We start from the raw sequence: 12,121 nt of genomic DNA on the forward strand, positions 1-12,121 counted from the left end.
CTTGCTGCTGCTATTATCTTGAAGTGGAGAGGGGTGGGGGGTCGGGGGGGGGGGGCTGCTCCTCTAGGGACGGCAGGCTGAGCTTTTATTAGCCGAGGAAATGAAACGAAATGAAATGTGTTTATTGTGTAAGGGGAGAGGGAGTGGGGTCTGCAGTGGCTGGCGCACGTGTGTGCGTGTGTGTGTGTGTGTGTGTGTGTGTGTGTGTGTGTGTGTGCTCAGGGTAGTCAGTCAGTCTCTCTGCCCACGCAGTTCATTGGCTAAAGGCGGCACATCAGCCGGTGCTGGGGTACGAAACTCAGGACTTGCTGTTTAGCCCATTGACTCCATTCTGTCTCAGTGCTTTGTCAATGTAAGTAATGAACAATAAATACTGAGCCTGTCTGTCCGTCTGTCTGTTCAGCTCCTTCAGCACCTGCTGCCTGTTTGTCTGTCTGGCCTTACTGTCCGTCTGTCCATCTGGCTACATAATTAACTCAGCCTTTTATGTCTGCCTGTTTTACAACTTTAATACCTCAGTCCTTCCTGGTAGTCCATCTGTCTGTCTTGTCACGTGTCTGTCTGTGTACCTAATAAACGCTCCTCCTGTCTGTCTTACTATATTATTAAGTCATTACTGTCTGTCTGTCTGTCTGTCTGTCCGTCTGATAGATCGCCGCCCTTATCCTTTCTGTGTGTCTCACTGTATGTTAAGGCAGCTCCTTCCATCTGTCTGTCTGAATGCACAATGAACCGAGTTCTTTTTGTTTGTCTGTTTTACTAAATAACTATCTCAGCCCTTTGTGTTTGTCTGTCTGACCACATAGTTAAGTCTGCGCTTTTTATCCGTCCGTCTGTCTGTCTGTCTTATCATTAATTCAGGCTTTTCTGTTTGTCTGTCTGCCTTTCTGTGTATTCCATTAAGCCCTCTGTACTTTGTCAGTTAAAGTAGATAAGGTGTGATGTGTGTCTGTCTGTCTGTCTGTCTGTACCGCTCACTCAGTGTCAGTTTGTCTGCCTGTAAAGCTTGTGAGAGCTTACTGTCTGTGTGAGTATCAGGGCAAAAAATCAGTCCTGTCTGTCTGTCTGTCTGTCTGTCTGTCTGTCTTTCAGTTTAGCCCATTAACTCTCTTCTGTCTCTGTATGTTGATGTAATGTCTGTCCATCTGTCTGTCTGTACAGTTCACTCAACGCTCAGTGTCTGTCTGCCTGTAAAGCTTGTGAGAGTTTTAGGGCAAGAAACCAAGTCCTGTCTGTCTGTCTGTCTTGTTACATAATTAACTCAGTCCTTTATGTCCGTTTAATTTGCAACAGAAACTCCTCAGTTCTTTCTGTGTGTCCATCTGTCTATCTGTCTGAACACATAAACTTTTCTGTCTCTTTTACCTCTTAGTTAACCCAAATCCTTTCTCTTTGTCTGTCTGTCTTATAAATCGAGCTTTCTGTTTAGCTGTCTGCCTTTCTGTGTAGCCCATTAAACTGAGTCATGTCTGTCTGTCTTACTTACATAATCACCCAGGTGGGTCCTTTATGTTTGTCTATTTTACAATATAAATACCTCAGCTCTTCCTGTGTGTCCATCTGTCCCTCTGTCTGATCACACGTACTCGACCTTTTCTTACACTCTGTGTTAAAACTTAGTTAACCCAATCCTTTCTCTTTGTCTGTCTGTCTGTTTAATAAATCGTTTAATAAATTTCCCTTATTGTCTGTCTTAGCTCTTTATTTCTTTTTGTCCGTTTGTCTGTCTGTCTGTGTGCATGCTTTATTTATCCCTTTAATTCTCAGTACTTGATGTCTGTCTGTCTTATCCCTTTCTGTCTGCCGTACGATAAGGTTAGCTTATTCCTTTTTGTCGGTCCGTCCGTCCGTCTGTCTGTCTTTGTACTGCTTGACTTGTCCCTTTAATTCTCAGTACTTGATGTCTGTCTGAATGAGCACACAATGCCCTCGGTTCTTTTTGTTGGTCTACTTTGCCACATTATTAACACAGTCCTTTATGTTTGTATGTCTGTCTGTCTATCTTACTACACAGTTAGCTCTGTGCTCTTTGTCTGTCTGTCTGTCTGTCAGAGGATACATCAGTGCTTCATGTCTGTTTATCTGTCTGAGTAGGGAACGTCAGTTATTCTTGTCTTTCACTCAGCTGAGCCAGTCCTTATTGTCCGTGTGTCTGAGGAAGCCATTTAGTACCCTCTGTCTGTCTCTCTTTCTCTTTGTGTCCACATATGAATCACTGACTCGTGTCTGTTGGTTTGTCTGCTTAGGTAATCAGCCGTCTGTCTGTCCACACAGCTTTGCCATTTTGTCTGACCATCAGAATAACTCAAACAAGACTCAGCAAACGTCTGTCTGTCTGTCTAGGGATACATCAGCGCTTTGTGTCTATCTGTCTGTCTGTCTAGGTAGGGTGGTCAGTCCTTCTTTCCCATCACTCAGCCTTGACTGTCTCAGCATATCATGTCTGTCTGTCTGTCTGTCTGTATAGCTCATTCAGTACTTAATGTCCGTTTTTCTGTGTAACTCACCCAGTGCTCACTGTCTGTCTGTCTGTCTGTGTTTCATGTCCGTATGTCTCTTTCCTGTATTGTGGTAACTTCATCCAGTCTGTTTGTCTGTCTGCCTTTTGCTCCTTCGCTTCTTGATGTCTGCCTGTGTCTTTATCATTTGTCATTCTGTCTAGAGGCACATCGGTGCTTTATATCCGTTTGTCTGTCTGTGTAGGGAGGTGAGTCCTTCTTGTCTTTCAGTCGGCCTTGACTATCTCAGCACATTGTGTCAGTGCGTCTGTCTGTCTGTACGGCTCAGCCAATCCTAATAGATATGTCTGATTGTACAACCCGCATAGTGCTCGGTGTCTGTATGTCTGTCTATCCACACAGATAACTCACAGTTAATGTCTGTCTGTCTAGGTAGGGTGGTCAGTCCTTCTTGCCTGTCACTCAGCCTTGACTGTCTAAGCATATCATGTCTGTCTCTCTGTCTGTCTATTATTCTGCGTAACTCACGTAATACTCAGTGTATGACTGTCTGTCCTGTACTGTCCCTTTGCCTTTCTGCCTGTGTATGTAGCTCCCGTGTGGCTTAATGTCTGCTTGTGTCAGTCCGTCTGTCTGTACGGCTCAGCCAATCCTTATTGATATGTCTGATTGTACAATCCACATAGTGCTCGGTGTCTGTATGTCTGTCTAGGGATACATCAGCACTTTGTGTCTGTCTGTCTGTCTGTCTGTCTAGGTAGGGTGGTCAGTCCTTCTTGCCCATCACTCAGCCTTGACTGTCTAAGCATATCATGTCTGTCTGTCTGTCTGTCTATTATTCTGCGTAACTTACTTAATACTCAGTGTCTGTCTGTCTGTGTTATTCAAGTGCTGTCATTCTGTGCTCAGTGTCTGTCTGTCTGTCTCTCTCCAATGGTAAGCCAGTGTGTGTTTGTCTGTCAGTCCATTCTCTGTCCAAACAGCTGAGCCAGTCCTTATCGTCTGTGTGTCTGAGAAAGCCATTTAATACTCTACATCTGTCTGTCTGTCTGTCCAGATAAATCCGCGGTTCGTGTCTGTTGCTGTGTCTGCTTAGATAATCAGCCGTCTGTCTGTCCACCCAGCTTTGCCAGTTTGCCTGACCATCTGAACAACTCCAACAGTACTCAGCGCACGTCTGTCTGTCTGTCTAGAGATACATCAGTGCTTCATGTCTGTCTGTCTGTGTAACTCACCTAATGCTCCATGTCCACATGTCTGTCCAGCTTGTGGCCCTTCCTGTGCTGTCCACAGGTGTCTGTGTGCGGACCTCAGCCTGTCCGTTTGTCTGTCCGCCTGTCTCTGTAGCTCCCGTGCTGCTCAGTGTGTCTGTCTGTCTGTCTAGTGATGGGAGTCTTTCTTGTCTCTGTGTCCTGTCTGCCTATAGAGGATGGGGGGGTGGGGGGTCCCAAGTCGTTTTCTGTCCCTAGTGCCCACCCGCCCGTCTCATTCTCCCGATTTCTTTTTATTTTTTTTTGCTGTGTTCGCAGCTCTCTCGCTCCTGACGTTTCCATTCGGACTCTCACTGCGTCTTCCTGTCTCGTTGACCACGCCCCCTTCTGTCGGTCCGTCTGCATTCCACATGTCGTCGTCCTTGCCTGCAGTCTGTCTGGGCGTCTGTGATTGGCGTAATTAAAGGTGTCAGGAGGTCTCCAGCGGGTGAGTCATGCTAGGAGTGTTCAGCGCTATGGTAACTGTTACAGCAGACGCCGCTCCTCCCCCTGCCATTCAGCCCCCCCACTCGCCCGCTCAGATCATTTTAAAGACTGCGTTCTTTCAGGGTGAAACAGCTGCACTTGCAAGGGCAAAGACAAAGTGTGCTGCAGATGAAGGCGTCTGCGCCATCCACTTTATGTGCCCGGAGTGGTTGTAGCACAATGCAAGGCGCCATAAAAAAAAACATAAAAAGCACAAACAGACTGAGAAACGACGTGAGACCAGAGTGCACTCAGTTAGTCAAGCCACCCGCCCAACCCGTTGCATGATTGCCACCCGTGGGCATCAGCGCCCACTCACAGGGAACACCCTGGACGCAGCTCTGCACTTAGGAGCACTGTTTGTGTCTACTCAGACTCGGTCGCATAAGGTAAGGAAGGGGTTAACACTGGGCACAGAGCTGCCACCTTTGTTCACAGCTCAGGGGCAAAACAAGAGCTGCTAAAAAAATAATTGGGCGCTAATTAACAGCTTTTCCTCCTCACAAAGTTAGAAGGCTGGTGTTTGTGCTAATCACCCTCAATCAGTTCTGATTACAAAGACGCTGGGTGCCATGGCAACAGCACGTGAGAGCCTGCAGCCCCCCAGCAGGGGTGTAATGGGGGCACAGGTCTCGGGGAGTGTGGCATAAAAGCATTAGGGTACGGATCTCAGTAAGGGAGGGTGGCACAATGGCTGTGGGCGGGGACTTTGCTCGGCGAGTGTGGTGCTGGTGCACCTCTATAGGATGGCTTGAATATGGGAGCGGGAAAGAAATTCATCATCATCATCATCATCATCAAAAGAAAGTGTCCTAATGCATACTGCATGGACTTTGATGCCCACCACAAAAAAGAGCAAATAAACAAAGGGGGCTCACTTAGTCAAGTACAGGATGGAGGTGCCCCATATGTTCTACTGCACAGTAAGCTAGAGAACTCCAATAAGAAATGGCACAGTGTTCTAGAACAGATCAGCCTGCCAAACCCACCAAAACAAGCGAGTGTACACAATGCCGCAAAGCTCAGCCCAGCGTGTTGGCAGCATTCTAGAACATACCACACTGGAGACTGACAATGTTAAAGAACTCGGCCAGTTCAAAGTGGCAGCGCCCTAGAACACAGCCAACTACAGAACTTACAAGGTTAATGTAGCAGGACTTTAGAGCACATGGTGATGTTCTAGAACATTCCCAACTGCGGGGGGCTCACGAATGGTGACTACCTTTGTTCTGGAGCACAGCCAGATGTCAGTCTCATCAGAGGAAAAGAATGTGTTCTAGAACACCCTACAGTATTTAGAGAATTCAAAGGATGAGTGTGACAGTGTTATAGAATACCTACAACTATAAAACTACAAAATTTGATGGTGTTCTAGAACACACTGGGCTAAAGGCTTCATGAAATGAGACTAGAACACTGGCAGCTGTAGGTTTTGTCAGAAGAAATATAGAGTGCAAGGCTTTAGAATATATATGGCTACAAATCCATTATTGTTCCATTGTTGTTTTAGAGCACATCAGACTTCATGGCTCATTAAAGGACACTTCCAGTGTTCTAGAACACGGACAGCTGTAAGCTTCAGAGGAAGATGACGGTGTTCTAGAACGTTTCCAGTCATCCCACCGAACAGAAAGGTTGGCGTGGTTCTAGAACATGTAATCGTGAAGGGTCAGCTAAAGAAAACTGACTGTATTCAAGAACACAGAGCAGTTCTAGGTCTCATTGACAGTGTTCTACAACACAAGTAGTTATATATTTCATCGGTAAGTGTAACAATGTTTTAGAATACACACAACCAAACCCCCACCCAAGAAAAGCTGGTTGTGTTCTAAAACATTCATTATCATCTAGTTCTTATTAGACAAGAGTGACAATTTTCTAGAACACACTTAACCATACGATTTACATGGCAAGTGTTAGAGCATTCCAGAATATATAACAGCACAAACTCCACCTTGTGGGTCAACTATGTGACAATTTGCAGGTGTCCATAAAAAGCATGACAATGTTCTAGAATGCACTGAACTGTTAGTCCCATTAGAGGACTGTTCTAGAACACACAAGGTTGCAGATCACTCCTAACAAGTGTGTTTGTTCAGTACACTATGTCAGGCTACAGGATTCACTAACGGACTGTTGGACTGTTCTAGAACACATTAGGCTACAGGACCCAACAAAGGCACATGGCAGTAACCAAAAGGCAGTGGGTCCCAATAACAAATGTTGGCTGTGTTCTGGAATATTTAAGTCATAAACAAGTTTTTCTAGGCTACAATTCCCATTAAAGAAGGATGTAGTAGAACACAAAGATCTGAGGTAATGGGCCCAGCAAAAGCTTGTGGGAATGTTCTAGACTGCTAGGCATCAGGCCTTATAAATGAATAGTGGTAGTGCTCTAGAACATACAAAGCTGTAAATTAATGGAGTGTGACACTGTTCTCAAACATATCAGACTGTGAGGGTTCTAGGTCGCTAAACCTCAGTAGTGGAATAGTGGTATTTCCCTTCTGGAATGATTCAGGCTGGAAATCTGACTAAGGAAATGTGATATTCTTTTAAAGTACTGCCAACTGATTTGGCACAAGATTGTCATGGTGTTCCAGAATGTATCAGAATATTGAGCAGTAATGTAGAGTGTGCTAAAGCAGTGCTGGTGTTCTAGAATCTACCCCTCCATTATATTCTGAGCAGGGCCACAGGGGTGCTGGAGCCTATCCCAGCAAGTAAAGGGCACAAAGCAGGAACAGCCACTGGACAGGACACCAGTACGTCACAGTGTTCTAGAATCCACCAAGCCTTGTCGTCTGGGCCTGCTGCAGTATCCTTCTAGAACTCTGTCATATGGGGGAATGACAGATTTCTTCAGGAACTAATCAGGCCACAGGTCTCACTGAGGAAGAGCGTCAGCATTCTTCCCAGGAGCTTCAGGGAGCAGGTCACTCTAGGGGCCACAACAGGAGGGTGAGGCCCCCAGGTCCAAGACAAAGGGTCACTGATTAGGTGACAGCTCAGCCACATGCACAGAGAGGCGCAGCTTGTGATTGCTGAATGACCTGCCACTCCACTGCTCCTCTCCTGGGCTGCGGTCCCTCTGCACTGTAAACAGAGCCAGCTGGACGAATGTCCTTTAAACAATCGCTTGGTGACCCATCAGCTGACCGCTGCAATGTCTCGGCTCAACTCCACTCTCCACTGACCCTTCCTTTCACGAGTGACAGCTTCTCTGGCAGCCTGGCTGGCACTCTAATGCCCTCTGCTGGTCATAATGAAGAACTGCTTTTTTAATCCAAGATGGTTTATGTTGCTCCTCACCCACCTGTCTTTCTTTCTATCGATCACTGAGCCACTCAAGGAGTGGCCAGCTTAGGAGGCCAACATGACAAACGTCAGTGCAGATGACAGCTGGGCAGGGAGGCAGACCAGGCATGGGACAAAGACCAGCGAGTAGGCTCAGGGGAGATGTTAGCACTGATGAACTCTGAAATGTGTGTCTACGAAAGGCGCTATATACAATAAAAATTCTCTTGATTACATCTTATCTTAGCACAAACAGTTAAATGCGTCTTCAGTATGAGCCTGTAGAGAGCCATAAAGTGATTACCCAATTATATTTATATACCGCTTTTCTAACCCACTGAAAACACTTGGCATAGAGAGTGGGGGGCCACCAATGTGCAGCATCCACCCGGATGACGCAACGGCAGCCATTATTGCCTCAGCAGGTTCACCACACATTTAGGGGGTGAAGTGGTGAGAGAGAGCCCTTTAGAAACGGGGGATGATTAGGGACTCAGAAGGGACAAGGTGGGCAGTTTTTGCCAGGACATCAGGTCACACTCCACTTTTTTCAGAGGATACCCAGAGATCTTTAACGATCACAGAGAGTCAAGACCTCAGTGTTTCACCTCATCTGAATGATGTCACCATTTTTATCCCCATCACTGCACTGGGACACACTGAGATTAACATGCAGACCATAGGGTTAGCGCCCCCTGCTGGCCTCACCAACACCTCTTCCAGCAGCAACCCAAGCTTTTCTCCCATCCAAGTACTGGCCGGAGCTAAACATGCTTAGCTTCAGGTGGATGGCCTCTTCTGAAGCGTTGGTGGGATGGCTGCTGGGCATGTGGGCATTGAATGTACACAGACAGGCTGGATGGGGTGAAAAGAAGCAGAGCCTACTGTGCCATTCTGAGCCCTACCTAAGCCACTACCAACCCTACCAATCCATCTCAGGGCTCACAGGGAGAGCACGCAAACATCACACAAGGCCAAGGAAAAAATAAATTAAAGTAATTTTAAAAGGCCGCTTACACCTCCCCTTTGTCATCCGGGTGATGCCCATCAAATCAGAACTGGACAGCATACACGGCGCCCTCTTCTGTCTTGTTTTGGAATAGCCTTTCATTTTCTGAAAGGATGAAGGTAAATCAAAAACGAAAGGCAATTTGAAAAGTACGAGGTAACCGCAACGGATACAAGTTGACACGATACAACACGCTTGCAGTGGCTTGTGGGTAAGTTCAGACATGCACAGTGCAGCACTCTGCCGTTAGTCTGGTTGAAGCCAAGGTGAAATCAACGTGGACGCTCCGCTGTGGGATTGCACCGGTATTGAACAACACACCTTAGTGAGATTTCATTGAGCGGTGGGAGTGAAACCCGCTAACATTCACTGTCAACTCAGTACTGGAAGTGAAAACAGCAGGACGCAACGAAAGGTCTATGAACGGATAGAAAGGGAAGAACCGACGAGGCTCGATCTGGTCGACCGTCAGCATGGTGCACACGAACCCACATCGACACGGCGATAGCCTTCATCAGTGCAGACCGACGGATTCCGTTGTCCGCTGTTGCTGCTCCTTTGGATATCAGCTGTGGATCCGCACGTACCAGACATGTAGTGCACGATGGGCACCCAGCCAGCTTACCGAGCAGCACTGAACCAACATCCTTCGATCAATTTCAGCAGGCTTCACTCCGTCTGCCCAAAGTGATCTCACTATAGTGTGCCATTCAATGACGGTGCAATGCCCACGTTCGCTTGATCGTCTACGGAAGTCGAACTCCCGTCCTGGTAGGCTGCAGGATTTCATTCTCACCCTTTTCCTAATCAGTGATCCGTTTTCACTGCTAATTAACTTCTTTTCCTTTCATTTTAATAGCCCCGTTTTTTAGGCATTCTGACCTCCGAGTTGATTCTTTGCCTCATTAAATGGCAGCCAAACAGAAATGAGGCCTGAAACGAGCTGACAGATGACCAGCTAAATCGGGGCTTCAAACTCTAACCGGTTTCTTAATGCTGTTAATTAATTAAACCCGTTATTTAATTCCATCCAATTCTGATCTCATTCGGCTACAACAGACATCTCCAAAACTGTTGATTTTCCATTTTTCTAAGAACATTGTCAAAATGTTTTGGTGACCTGAGCAGATCAGCCTTACTGAGACCTTCACCTTTCTTCATTTTCAGATATTGTGGTTAGCTGGTCATGTGGAGGCTCGTTTTGTGTTTACTTATTGTGTGGCTGCTAATTAAGGAAAAAGAAACAACTAAGGGGTCTGAGTCACGTCAATTAAAACAAAGGCAAAAGAAGTTAATTAGCAGCAAACACTGATCACTAATTAAGAAGACGGTTAGAATGAAAACCTGCAGCCCTGCAGCCCTCCAGGACCGGAGTTGGACACCCCTGAACTAAACTAATGGCAGAGCTGCATTGTGAGTGTTTGAATTACCCATAAGCCCTTGAGAATGTGTCTATTGTGTCAGCTTTTTTTTTTTTTTCTTTTAAATGTAATGTTTTAATGGGCGGCACGGTGGCGCAGTGGGTAGCGCTGCTGCCTCGCAGTTAGGAGACCCGGGTTTGCTTCCCGGGTCCTCCCTGCGTGGAGTTTGCATGTTCTCCCCGTGTCTGCGTGGGTTTCCTCCGGATGCTCCGGTTTCCTCCCACAGTCCAAAGACATGCAGGTTAGGTGGATTGGCGATTCTAAATTGGCCCTAGTGTGTGCTTGGTGTGTGGGTGTGTTTGTGTGTCTGTCCTGCGGTGGGTTGGCACCCTGCCCGGGATTGGTTCCTGCCTTGTGCCCTGTGTTGGCGGAGTGGTGGCTCTGAGGCTAAGGATCTGCGCTGGTATCCCGAAGGTTCGAATCCCTGTCACTGCCAAAAAAGATCCTACTCTGCTGGGCCCTTGAGCAAGGCCCTTAACCTGTAATTGCTCCAGGGGGCGCTGTACAATGGCTGACCCCACGCTCTGACCCCAAGGGGTATGCGAAAAAACTAACAAACACTGTTGTAAGTCGCTCTGGATAAGAGCATCTGCTAAATGATGTAAATGTAAATGTAATTGGCTCCAGCAGACCCCCGTGACCCTGTGTTCAGATTCAGCGGGTTGGAAAATGGATGGATGGATGTTTTAATATCCTGTTACAGGATAGAGAGAGAGAAATGAAGACCCCTCGGAAGATAGGGTTGGAAAAAAAAGGAACAGACTGAGTTGCTTTCTTCAGCAAATGCAGAGACCACTAATACTAAAGTAGCAAGTGACCTGCAGGATTTGACAAGTGGAATAACACAAAGAAAATACACCTGAAGGAAGGAAGTTTAGGAGAAACAAGGAGGTCAGTGCTGGGGAACAAGCAATCTGTAGCTTTTTCTCCAATGGATTTTTGTACTTTAAACCAGAATGCCAGTGAGGACTCAAATGATTTAGCTTCAGTCTTTAGTCTTCTTTGAAAAAACAACATCCTTCAAGAGGAAGAGCCAGATGGGGTGCAGACCCTTCATCTTTTGCTTGGTGAGACCACATTGCAGCTCCGCTTAGCTCTTCTGGGAGAGGTCCCACCAGCCTACGTGGGTCACTTGTACTACACATTCTCTGAATGTTTTTGCATTGGGTGTGGATGTCTTAGAAACTTAATGAGCATCATAATTTTGGATTGTGTTTCAGTGAGACCCGGGGGCAGACTGGCCATTAGGGCATTTGGGCAATGCCCAGTGGGCCACAGACTCTGGTCTGAAATTTTATGTACTGGTTACTGTTTGACATTAAAATTAATTTTCTAAGCTACTAAACATTATCTGTCCGGTACTGCCATTTATATAGTCCTATATAATATACCGTATTACGTCATCAAGTTGTTTTAGTTGACAATACACAGCGTTGCAGCGAAAAATTTGGTCAAAACTGACTTTTGCCAATTTCTGTTTTGATACCTATGGCAAGCCAAATTAATATTTAAAGATATCTCAAAATGAATTTCAGATATCTTAAAATGTAATTTACTTTTTAATTTTATCTCATATCTAGTATTTAAATTCTTCGGTACTATTATGTATTATGCATTTTATTGTTCTCTGGTCGTTGGCGTGGCTTGAGCGATAATTAGTGGCTTTCAGCTGAGATTATTAGTATGATGAAATAAAGTTATAAAGCACAGGATAGGACTTTTTCATATTAGGACGAGACATTTCTAGTTTATCGTTAAGTTAATGGAACATTTCAATCATGTGAGGTTTTCTTTATAACCTCGGTTATCATGTATTCCATTGTAAATGAGCAGCTACTAGGGTACTGGCACTTGGACCTGACATTGACAGTTGACATGTGCTCTAATAACGTGTAAGCCGTGTTACTCAATTTTTATTTTTCATTACGGTATATTTCTAAGTTTGTCATCAAATTTTTACTTGTGATTAAACAGATTAAGTTTGGCCACAGTTCAGATATCATAGGCTCATAGCAAGTAGTGAGCTGCATACTCACTTACAATGAATAATGGAGCTGAGGGGGTCGACCTCGTCACCTCACTCATTGAAGGATGGCCAGGCCAGTTTTGAGACCCAGTCCACTCCTGGTCAGACCCCTACGGAGCTGCAAGGAGCATTGAGGCATTCAATCCTGTCCATCATGCTGAGGTCTGACAGCT

General features: G+C 45.9%; 1 long non-coding RNA gene across 1 annotated transcript; it reads left to right on the forward strand.

Annotated features, from left to right (window-relative positions):
* Nucleotides 1-202: 202 nt before the first annotated feature.
* On the forward strand, nucleotides 203-9,869 carry LOC114662810 (uncharacterized). Its single transcript, XR_003718030.2, has 3 exons — nucleotides 203-352; nucleotides 3,989-4,157; nucleotides 5,706-9,869. It is a non-coding gene; the product is annotated as an uncharacterized LOC114662810 (long non-coding RNA).
* Nucleotides 9,870-12,121: the final 2,252 nt, after the last annotated feature.

This window comes from Erpetoichthys calabaricus, chromosome 12, assembly GCF_900747795.2.
Source record: "Erpetoichthys calabaricus chromosome 12, fErpCal1.3, whole genome shotgun sequence".
NCBI classification, from domain to species: Eukaryota; Metazoa; Chordata; class Cladistia; order Polypteriformes; family Polypteridae; genus Erpetoichthys; species Erpetoichthys calabaricus.